We start from the raw sequence: 12407 nt of genomic DNA on the forward strand, positions 1-12407 counted from the left end.
AGCCCTCAGATTCTGACATACACAAATGCAGTACAGAACAGAATTGTTAGTCCCAAATGGCACCCTATGGGCCCTGGTCAGATGTAGTGCACTTTATAGGGAATAAGGTGCCATTTGGGACACAAGCTTAGAGAAGCCAGAAAAACGAAAAAGTACTTCTCCCCCATTTCCATTAATCTGACCTGAATAAGAGAGACAGCTTTGTATAATAATGTCTAACTGAGCAGGGGTCATTCTGTCTCCCTGTAATACCTCATTACACACACACTCCCTGTAATACCTCATTAAAATAATGTACTGTTAGACTGTGGTTACAGATAGTGACAGGGGTGCTTGAATGTATAACTAATAGGAAGACAATGTGAGGGTCAAAAATAAACCAGCCACACTGCCTTCAGAAAGTATTCACACCCCTCGACTTTCTCCACATTCTGTTGTTACAGTCTGAATTTAAAATGGATTCCATTCAGAAGTTTTTGTCACTAGCCTACCCACAATACCCCATAATGTCAAAGTAGATTGTTTGGGGGGGGGGAAAGCAGACATTCAATATCCCTTTCAGCATGGTGAAGTTATTAATTACACTATGGATGGTGTCACTACCAAGATACAGGCATCCCTCCTAACTCAGTTGCGGGAGACGAAGGAAAGTGCTCAGGGATTTCACCATGAGGCCAATGGTGACTTTAAAATGGTTCCAGAGTTTAATGGCTGTGACAGGAGAAAACTGAGGATGGGTCGACAACATGGATGCTGTTTACAACAAGGCACTAATGTAATACTGCAACAACAAGACAAGCCATTACTGAGTACCCCTCTCCATATTTGAAAGCATAGTGGTGGCTGCATCATGTTATGAGTATGCTTGTCATCGTTCAGGATAAACAAATAAACGTAATGGAGTGAAACACAGACAACATCCCAGAGGAAAACCTGGTTCAGTCTGCTTTCCACCAGACACTGGGAGATGAATTCCGTCCACAACCGCCCACACCCAACCCTAACCCCACCCTAACCTAACCCCACCTTAACCCCACCCTAACCTAACCCCACGCACCCTAACCCCACCCTAACCCCACCCGACCCTAACCTCACCTGACCCTAACCTCACCCTAACCCCACCCGACCCTAACCCCACCCTAACCTAACCCCACCCGACCCTAACCCCACCCTAACCTAACACAACCCTAACCCCACCCTAACCTAACCCGCTGTACAGTTACCCTTTTTTATCTTGAACATTTAATGCTGTTTTCTTCAACATTGATGTATTTAGTGAATATTTAGGCCTATTGAACAGTAGACTGATGATGCAGCTCTCTACTGCTCTTTCATCACGTTGAACCACCTTTCACCAAGTAGAATAAAAACATTTACATGTCTGGGCCTGTTATAGTCTGGGCCTGCTATTGTCCGTTAGAGTCTGGGCCTGATATAGTCTGGGCCTGTTATAGTCCGTTATAGTCTGGGCCAGTTATAGTCTGTTATAGACTGGGCCTGCTATAGTCCGTTATAGACGGGGCCTGCTATAGACCGTTATAGTCTGGGCCTGTTATAGTCCGTTATAGACTGGGCCTGTTATAGTCCGTTATAGTCTGGGCCTGTTATAGTCCGTTATAGTCTGGGCCTGTTATAGTCCGTTATAGTCTGGGCCTGTTATAGTCAGTTATAGTCTGGGCCTGTTATAGTCCGTTATAGACTGGGCATGCTATAGTCTGTTACAGACTGGGCCTGCTATAGTCTGTTACAGACTGGGCCTGCTATAGTCTGTTACAGACTGGGCCTGCTATAGTCTGTTACAGACTGGGCCTGCTATAGTCTGTTACAGACTGGGCCTGCTATAGTCTGTTACAGACTGGGCCTGCTATAGTCTGTTACAGACTGGGCCTGCTATAGTCTGTTATAGACTGGGCCTGCTATAGTCTGTTATAGACTGGGACTGTTATAGTCTGTTATAGACTGGGCCTGTTATAGTCTGTTATAGACTGGGCCTGTTATAGTCTGTTATAGACTGGGCCTGTTATAGTCTGTTATAGACTGGGCCTGTTATAGTCTGTTACAGACTGGGCCTGTTATAGTCTGTTATAGACTGGGCCTGTTATAGTCTGTTATAGACGGGGCCTGTTATAGACGGGGCCTGTTATAGTCTGTTATAGACGGGGCCTGTTATAGTCTGTTATAGACTGGGCCTGTTATAGTCTGTTATAGACTGGGCCTGTTATAGTCTGTTATAGTCTGGGCCTGTTATAGTCTGTTATAGACTGGGAATATTATAGACTGTTATAGACTGGGCCTGTTATAGTCTGTTATAGACTGGGCCTGTTATAGTCTGTTATAGTCTGGGCCTGCTATAGTCTGTTATAGTCTGGGCCTGCTATAGTCTGTTATAGTCTGGGCCTGCTATAGTCTGTTATAGATGGGGCCTGTTATAGTCTGTTATAGACGGGGCCTGTTATAGTCTGTTATAGACTGGGACTGTTATAGTCTGTTATAGACTGGGCCTGTTATAGTCTGTTATAGACTGTTATAGACTGGGCCTGTTATAGTCTGTTATAGACTGGGCCTGTTATAGTCTGGGCCTGTTATAGTCTGTTATAGACTGGGCCTGTTATAGACTGGGCCTGTTATAGTCTGTTATAGACTGTTATAGACTGGGCCTGTTATAGTCTGTTATAGACTGGGCCTGTTATAGTCTGTTATAGACTGGGCCTGTTATAGTCTGTTATAGACTGGGCCTGTTATAGTCTGTTATAGACTGGGCCTGTTATAGTCTGTTATAGACTGGGCCTGTTATAGTCTGTTATAGACGGGGCCTGTTATAGTCTGTTATAGACTGGGCCTGTTATAGTCTGTTATAGACTGGGCCTGTTATAGACTGGGCCTGTTATAGTCTGTTATAGACTGGGCCTGTTATAGTCTGTTATAGACTGGGCCTGTTATAGTCTGTTATAGACTGGGCCTGTTATAGTCTGTTATAGACTGGGCCTGTTATAGTCTGTTATAGACTGGGCCTGTTATAGTCTGTTATAGACTGGGCCTGTTATAGTCTGTTATAGACTGGGCCTGTTATAGTCTGTTATAGACTGGGCCTGTTATAGTCTGTTATAGACTGGGCCTGTTATAGTCTGTTATAGACTGGGCCTGCTATAGTCTGTTATAGACTGGGCCTGTTATAGTCTGTTATAGACTGGGCCTGTTATAGTCTGTTATAGACTGGGCCTGTTATAGTCTGTTATAGACTGGGCCTGTTATAGTCTGTTATAGACTGGGCCTGTTATAGTCTGTTATAGACTGGGCCTGTTATAGTCTGTTATAGACTGGGCCTGTTATAGTCTGTTATAGACTGGGCCTGTTATAGTCTGTTATAGACTGGGCCTGTTATAGTCTGTTATAGACTGGGCCTGTTATAGTCTGTTATAGACTGGGCCTGTTATAGTCTGTTATAGACTGGGCCTGTTATAGTCTGTTATAGACTGGGCCTGTTATAGTCTGTTATAGACTGTTATAGTCTGTTATAGTCCGTTATAGTCTGGGCCTGTTATAGTCCGTTATAGTCTGGGCATGCTATAGTCCGTTATAGACTGGGCCTGCTATAGTCTGTTACAGACTGGGCCTGCTATAGTCTGTTACAGACTGGGCCTGCTATAGTCTGTTATAGACTGGGCCTGCTATAGTCTGTTATAGACTGGGCCTGTTATAGTCTGTTATAGACTGGGCCTGTTATAGTCTGTTATAGACTGGGCCTGTTATAGTCTGTTATAGACTGGGCCTGTTATAGTCTGTTATAGACTGGGCCTGTTATAGTCTGTTATAGACTGGGCCTGTTATAGTCTGTTATAGACGGGGCCTGTTATAGACGGGGCCTGTTATAGTCTGTTATAGACTGGGCCTGTTATAGTCTGTTATAGACTGGGCCTGTTATAGTCTGTTATAGACTGGGCCTGTTATAGTCTGTTATAGTCTGGGCCTGTTATAGTCTGTTATAGACTGGGCCTGTTATAGACTGTTATAGACTGGGCCTGTTATAGTCTGTTATAGACTGGGCCTGTTATAGTCTGTTATAGACTGTTATAGACTGGGCCTGTTATAGTCTGTTATAGTCTGGGCCTGTTATAGTCTGTTATAGTCTGGGCCTGCTATAGTCTGTTATAGTCTGGGCCTGCTATAGTCTGTTATAGTCTGGGCCTGCTATAGTCTGTTATAGACGGGGCCTGCTATAGTCTGTTATAGACTGGGCCTGCTATAGTCTGTTATAGACTGGGCCTGTTATAGTCTGTTATAGACTGGGCCTGTTATAGTCTGTTATAGACTGGGCCTGTTATAGACTGGGCCTGTTATAGTCTGTGCCTGTTATAGTCTGTTATAGTCTGGGCCTGTTATAGTCTGTTATAGACTGGGCCTGTTATAGACTGTTATAGACTGGGCCTGTTATAGTCTGTTATAGACTGGGCCTGTTATAGTCTGTTATAGACTGGGCCTGTTATAGTCTGTTATAGACTGGGCCTGTTATAGTCTGTTATAGACTGGGCCTGTTATAGTCTGTTATAGACTGGGCCTGTTATAGTCTGTTATAGACTGGGCCTGTTATAGTCTGTTATAGACTGTTATAGTCTGTTATAGTCCGTTATAGTCTGGGCCTGTTATAGTCCGTTATAGACTGGGCATGTTATAGTCTGTTATAGACTGGGCCTGTTATAGTCTGTTATAGACTGGGCCTGTTATAGTCTGTTATAGACTGGGCCTGCTATAGTCTGTTACAGACTGGGCCTGCTATAGTCTGTTACAGACTGGGCCTGCTATAGTCTGTTACAGACTGGGCCTGCTATAGTCTGTTATAGACTGGGCCTGCTATAGTCTGGGCCTGTTATAGTCTGTTATAGACTGGGCCTGTTATAGACTGGGCCTGTTATAGTCTGTTATAGACTGGGCCTGTTATAGTCTGTTATAGACTGGGCCTGTTATAGTCTGTTATAGACTGGGCCTGTTATAGTCTGTTATAGACTGGGCCTGTTATAGTCTGTTATAGACGGGGCCTGTTATAGTCTGTTATAGACTGGGCCTGTTATAGTCTGTTATAGACTGGGCCTGTTATAGACTGGGCCTGTTATAGTCTGTTATAGATGGGGCCTGTTATAGTCTGTTATAGACTGGGCCTGTTATAGTCTGTTATAGACTGGGCCTGTTATAGTCTGTTATAGACTGGGCCTGTTATAGTCTGTTATAGACTGGGCCTGTTATAGTCTGTTATAGACTGGGCCTGTTATAGTCTGTTATAGACTGGGCCTGTTATAGTCTGTTATAGACTGGGCCTGTTATAGTCTGTTATAGACTGGGCCTGTTATAGTCTGTTATAGACTGGGCCTGTTATAGTCTGTTATAGACTGGGCCTGCTATAGTCCGTTATAGACTGGGCCTGCTATAGTCTGTTATAGACTGGGCCTGTTATAGTCTGTTATAGACTGGGCCTGTTATAGTCTGTTATAGACTGGGCCTGTTATAGACTGGGCCTGTTATAGTCTGTTATAGACTGTTATAGACTGGGCCTGTTATAGACTGGGCCTGTTATAGTCTGTTATAGACTGGGCCTGTTATAGTCTGTTATAGACTGGGCCTGTTATAGTCTGTTATAGACTGGGCCTGTTATAGTCTGTTATAGACTGGGCCTGTTATAGTCTGTTATAGACTGGGCCTGTTATAGTCTGTTATAGACTGGGCCTGTTATAGTCTGTTATAGACTGGGCCTGTTATAGACTGGGCCTGTTATAGTCTGTTATAGATGGGGCCTGTTATAGTCTGTTATAGACTGGGCCTGTTATAGTCTGTTATAGACTGGGCCTGTTATAGTCTGTTATAGACTGGGCCTGTTATAGTCTGTTATAGACTGGGCCTGTTATAGTCTGTTATAGACTGGGCCTGTTATAGTCTGTTATAGACTGGGCCTGTTATAGTCTGTTATAGACTGTTATAGTCTGTTATAGTCCGTTATAGTCTGGGCCTGTTATAGTCCGTTATAGTCTGGGCCTGCTATAGTCCGTTATAGACTGGGCCTGCTATAGTCTGTTACAGACTGGGCCTGCTATAGTCTGTTATAGACTGGGCCTGCTATAGTCTGTTACAGACTGGGCCTGCTATAGTCTGTTACAGACTGGGCCTGCTATAGTCTGTAACAGACTGGGCCTGCTATAGTCTGTTATAGACTGGGCCTGCTATATCTGTTATAGACTGGGCCTGTTATAGTCTGTTATAGACTGGGCCTGTTATAGTCTGTTATAGACTGGGCCTGTTATAGTCTGTTATAGACTGGGCCTGTTATAGTCTGTTATAGACTGGGCCTGTTATAGTCTGTTATAGACTGGGCATGTTATAGTCTGTTATAGACTGGGCCTGTTATAGTCTGTTATAGACTGGGCCTGTTATAGTCTGTTATAGACTGGGCCTGTTATAGTCTGTTATAGACTGGGCCTGCTATAGTCTGTTACAGACTGGGCCTGTTATAGTCTGTTATAGACTGGGCCTGTTATAGTCTGTTATAGACTGGGCCTGTTATAGTCTGTTATAGACTGGGCCTGTTATAGTCTGTTATAGACTGGGCCTGTTATAGTCTGTTATAGACTGGGCCTGTTATAGTCTGTTATAGACGGGGCCTGTTATAGACGGGGCCTGTTATAGTCTGTTATAGACGGGGCCTGCTATAGTCTGTTATAGTCTGGGCCTGTTATAGTCTGTTATAGACTGGGCCTGTTATAGTCTGTTATAGACTGGGCCTGTTATAGTCTGTTATAGACTGGGCCTGTTATAGACTGTTATAGACTGGGCCTGTTATAGTCTGTTATAGACTGGGCCTGTTATAGTCTGTTATAGACTGTTATAGACTGGGCCTGTTATAGTCTGTTATAGACTGGGCCTGTTATAGTCTGTTATAGACTGGGCCTGTTATAGTCTGTTATAGACTGGGCCTGTTATAGTCTGTTATAGTCTGGGCCTGTTATAGTCTGTTATAGACGGGGCCTGTTATAGTCTGTTATAGACTGGGCCTGTTATAGTCTGTTATAGACTGGGCCTGTTATAGTCTGTTATAGACTGGGCCTGTTATAGTCTGTTATAGACTGGGCCTGTTATAGTCTGTTATAGACTGGGCCTGTTATAGTCTGTTATAGACTGGGCCTGTTATAGTCTGTTATAGACTGGGCCTGTTATAGTCTGTTATAGACTGGGCCTGTTATAGTCTGTTATAGACTGGGCCTGTTATAGTCTGTGCCTGTTATAGTCTGGGCCTGTTATAGTCTGTTATAGACTGGGCCTGTTATAGACTGTTATAGACTGGGCCTGTTATAGTCTGTTATAGACTGGGCCTGTTATAGTCTGTTATAGACTGGGCCTGTTATAGTCTGTTATAGACTGGGCCTGTTATAGTCTGTTATAGACTGGGCCTGTTATAGTCTGTTATAGACTGTTATAGTCTGTTATAGTCCGTTATAGTCTGGGCCTGTTATAGTCCGTTATAGTCTGGGCATGCTATAGTCCGTTATAGACTGGGCCTGTTATAGTCTGTTATAGACAGGGCCTGCTATAGTCTGTTATAGACTGGGCCTGCTATAGTCTGTTACAGACTGGGCCTGCTATAGTCTGTTACAGACTGGGCCTGCTATAGTCTGTTACAGACTGGGCCTGCTATAGTCTGTTATAGACTGGGCCTGCTATATCTGTTATAGACTGGGCCTGTTATAGTCTGTTATAGACTGGGCCTGTTATAGTCTGTTATAGACTGGGCCTGTTATAGTCTGTTATAGACTGGGCCTGTTATAGTCTGTTATAGACGGGGCCTGTTATAGACGGGGCCTGTTATAGTCTGTTATAGACGGGGCCTGCTATAGTCTGTTATAGACTGGGCCTGTTATAGTCTGTTATAGACTGGGCCTGTTATAGTCTGTTATAGTCTGGGCCTGTTATAGTCTGTTATAGACTGGGCCTGTTATAGACTGTTATAGACTGGGCCTGTTATAGTCTGTTATAGACTGGGCCTGTTATAGTCTGTTATAGACTGTTATAGACTGGGCCTGTTATAGTCTGTTATAGACTGGGCCTGTTATAGTCTGTTATAGACTGGGCCTGTTATAGTCTGTTATAGACTGGGCCTGTTATAGTCTGTTATAGACTGGGCCTGTTATAGTCTGTTATAGACTGGGCCTGTTATAGTCTGTTATAGACTGGGCCTGTTATAGTCTGTTATAGACTGGGCCTGTTATAGTCTGTTATAGACTGGGCCTGCTATAGTCTGTTATAGACTGGGCCTGTTATAGTCTGTTATAGACTGGGCCTGTTATAGTCTGTTATAGACTGGGCCTGTTATAGTCTGTTATAGACTGGGCCTGTTATAGTCTGTTATAGACTGGGCCTGTTATAGTCTGTTATAGACTGGGCCTGTTATAGTCTGTTATAGACTGGGCCTGTTATAGTCTGTTATAGACTGGGCCTGTTATAGTCTGTTATAGACTGGGCCTGTTATAGTCTGTTATAGACTGGGCCTGTTATAGTCTGTTATAGACGGGGCCTGTTATAGACGGGGCCTGTTATAGTCTGTTATAGACGGGGCCTGCTATAGTCTGTTATAGTCTGGGCCTGTTATAGTCTGTTATAGACTGGGCCTGTTATAGTCTGGGCCTGTTATAGTCTGTTATAGACTGGGAATATTATAGACTGTTATAGACTGGGCCTGTTATAGTCTGTTATAGACTGGGCCTGTTATAGTCTGTTATAGTCTGGGCCTGCTATAGTCTGTTATAGTCTGGGCCTGCTATAGTCTGTTATAGACTGGGCCTGCTATAGTCTGTTATAGATGGGGCCTGTTATAGTCTGTTATAGACTGGGCCTGTTATAGTCTGTTATAGACTGGGACTGTTATAGTCTGTTATAGACTGGGACTGTTATAGTCTGTTATAGACTGGGCCTGTTATAGTCTGTTATAGACTGTTATAGACTGGGCCTGTTATAGTCTGTTATAGACGGGGCCTGTTATAGTCTGTTATAGACTGGGCCTGTTATAGTCTGTTATAGACTGGGCCTGTTATAGTCTGTTATAGACTGGGCCTGTTATAGACTGGGTCTGTTATAGACTGTTATAGACTGGGCCTGTTATAGACTGGGTCTGTTATAGTCTGTTATAGACTGTTATAGACGGGGCCTGTTATAGACTGGGCCTGTTATAGTCTGTTATAGACTGGGCCTGTTATAGTCTGTTATAGACTGGGCCTGTTATAGTCTGTTATAGACTGGGCCTGTTATAGTCTGTTATAGACTGGGCCTGTTATAGTCTGTTATAGACTGGGCCTGTTATAGTCTGTTATAGACTGGGCCTGTTATAGACTGGGCCTGTTATAGACTGGGCCTGTTATAGTCTGTTATAGACTGGGCCTGTTATAGTCTGTTATAGACTGGGCCTGTTATAGTCTGTTATAGACTGGGCCTGTTATAGTCTGTTATAGACTGGGCCTGTTATAGTCTGTTATAGACTGGGCCTGTTATAGTCTGTTATAGACTGGGCCTGTTATAGTCTGTTATAGACTGGGCCTGTTATAGTCTGTTATAGACGGGCTGTTATAGTCTGTTATAGTCCGTTATAGTCTGGGCCTGTTATAGTCCGTTATAGTCTGGGCCTGTTATAGTCTGTTATAGACTGGGCCTGTTATAGTCTGTTATAGACTGGGCCTGCTATAGTCTGTTATAGACTGGGCCTGTTATAGTCTGTTATAGACTGGGCCTGTTATAGTCTGTTATAGACTGGGCCTGTTATAGTCTGTTATAGACTGGGCCTGTTATAGTCTGTTATAGACTGGGCCTGCTATAGTCTGTTATAGACTGGGCCTGTTATAGTCTGTTATAGACTGGGCCTGTTATAGTCTGTTATAGACTGGGCCTGTTATAGTCTGTTATAGACTGGGCCTGTTATAGTCTGTTATAGACTGGGCCTGTTATAGTCTGTTATAGACTGGGCCTGTTATAGTCTGTTATAGACTGGGCCTGTTATAGTCTGTTATAGACTGGGCCTGTTATAGTCTGTTATAGACTGGGCCTGTTATAGTCTGTTATAGACTGGGCCTGTTATAGTCTGTTATAGACTGGGCCTGTTATAGTCTGTTATAGACTGGGCCTGTTATAGTCTGTTATAGACTGGGCCTGTTATAGTCTGTTATAGACTGGGCCTGTTATAGTCTGTTATAGACTGTTATTGTCTGTTATAGTCCGTTATAGTCCGTTATAGTCTGGGCCTGTTATAGTCTGTTATAGTCTGGGCCTGCTATAGTCTGTTATAGACTGGGCCTGCTATAGTCTGTTATAGACTGGGCCTGCTATAGTCTGTTATAGACTGGGCCTGTTATAGTCTGTTATAGACTGGGCCTGTTATAGTCTGTTATAGACTGGGCCTGTTATAGTCTGTTATAGACTGGGCCTGTTATAGTCTGTTATAGACTGGGCCTGCTATAGTCTGTTATAGACTGGGCCTGTTATAGTCTGTTATAGACTGGGCCTGTTATAGTCTGTTATAGACTGGGCCTGTTATAGTCTGTTATAGACTGGGCCTGTTATAGTCTGTTATAGACTGGGCCTGTTATAGTCTGTTATAGACTGGGCCTGTTATAGTCTGTTATAGACTGGGCCTGTTATAGTCTGTTATAGACTGGGCCTGTTATAGTCTGTTATAGACTGGGCCTGTTATAGTCTGTTATAGACTGGGCCTGTTATAGTCTGTTATAGACTGGGCCTGTTATAGACTGGGCCTGTTATAGTCTGTTATAGACTGGGCCTGTTATAGTCTGTTATAGACTGGGCCTGTTATAGTCTGTTATAGACTGGGCCTGTTATAGTCTGTTATAGACTGGGCCTGTTATAGTCTGTTATAGACTGGGCCTGTTATAGTCTGTTATAGACTGGGCCTGTTATAGTCTGTTATAGACTGGGCCTGTTATAGTCTGTTATAGACTGGGCCTGTTATAGTCTGTTATAGACTGGGCCTGTTATAGTCTGTTATAGACTGGGCCTGTTATAGTCTGTTATAGACTGGGCCTGTTATAGTCTGTTATAGACTGGGCCTGTTATAGTCTGTTATAGACTGGGCCTGTTATAGTCTGTTATAGACTGGGCCTGTTATAGTCTGTTATAGACTGGGCCTGTTATAGTCTGTTATAGACTGGGCCTGTTATAGTCTGTTATAGACTGGGCCTGTTATAGTCTGTTATAGACTGGGCCTGTTATAGTCTGTTATAGACTGGGCCTGTTATAGTCTGGGCCTGTTATAGTCTGTTATAGACTGGGCCTGTTATAGACTGGGCCTGTTATAGTCTGTTATAGACTGGGCCTGTTATAGTCTGTTATAGACTGGGCCTGTTATAGTCTGTTATAGACTGGGCCTGTTATAGTCTGTTATAGACTGGGCCTGTTATAGTCTGTTATAGACTGGGCCTGTTATAGTCTGTTATAGACTGGGCCTGTTATAGTCTGTTATAGACTGGGCCTGTTATAGTCTGTTATAGACTGGGCCTGTTATAGACTGGGCCTGTTATAGTCTGTTATAGACTGGGCCTGTTATAGTCTGTTATAGACTGGGCCTGTTATAGTCTGTTATAGACTGGGCCTGTTATAGTCTGTTATAGACTGGGCCTGTTATAGTCTGTTATAGACTGGGCCTGTTATAGTCTGTTATAGACTGGGCCTGTTATAGTCTGTTATAGACTGGGCCTGTTATAGTCTGTTATAGATGGGCTGTTATAGTCTGTTATAGTCTGTTATAGACTGGGCCTGTTATAGTCTGTTATAGACTGGGCCTGTTATAGTCTGTTATAGACTGGGCCTGTTATAGTCTGTTATAGACTGGGCCTGTTATAGTCTGTTATAGACTGGGCCTGTTATAGTCTGTTATAGACTGGGCCTGTTATAGTCTGTTATAGACTGGGCCTGTTATAGTCTGTTATAGACTGGGCCTGTTATAGTCTGTTATAGTCTGGGCCTGTTATAGTCTGGGCCTGTTATAGTCTGTTATAGACTGGGCCTGTTATAGTCTGTTATAGTCTGGGCCTGTTATAGTCTGTTATAGACTGGGCCTGTTATAGTCTGTTATAGACTGGGCCTGTTATAGTCTGTTATAGACTGGGCCTGTTATAGTCTGTTATAGACTGGGCCTGTTATAGTCTGTTATAGACTGGGCCTGTTATAGACTGGGCCTGTTATAGTCTGTTATAGACCGGGGCCTGTTATAGTCTGTTATAGACTGGGCCTGTTATAGTCTGTTATAGACTGGGCCTGTTATAGTCTGTTATAGACTGGGCCTGTTATAGTCTGTTATAGACTGGGCCTGTTATAGTCTGTTATAGACTGGGCCTGTTATAGTCTGTTATAGACTGGGCCTGTTATAG

The 12407-nt window shown here is 43.5% G+C and overlaps 1 protein-coding gene across 1 annotated transcript in view; it reads right to left on the reverse strand.

The window, feature by feature from the left end:
* LOC106574831 (vacuolar protein sorting-associated protein 8 homolog) overlaps nt 1-12407 on the reverse strand; it is a 157405-nt gene that overhangs the window by 121885 nt on the left and 23113 nt on the right.

The sequence above is a fragment of the Salmo salar genome, chromosome ssa16 (assembly GCF_905237065.1).
Source record: "Salmo salar chromosome ssa16, Ssal_v3.1, whole genome shotgun sequence".
Classification (NCBI taxonomy): Eukaryota; Metazoa; Chordata; class Actinopteri; order Salmoniformes; family Salmonidae; genus Salmo; species Salmo salar.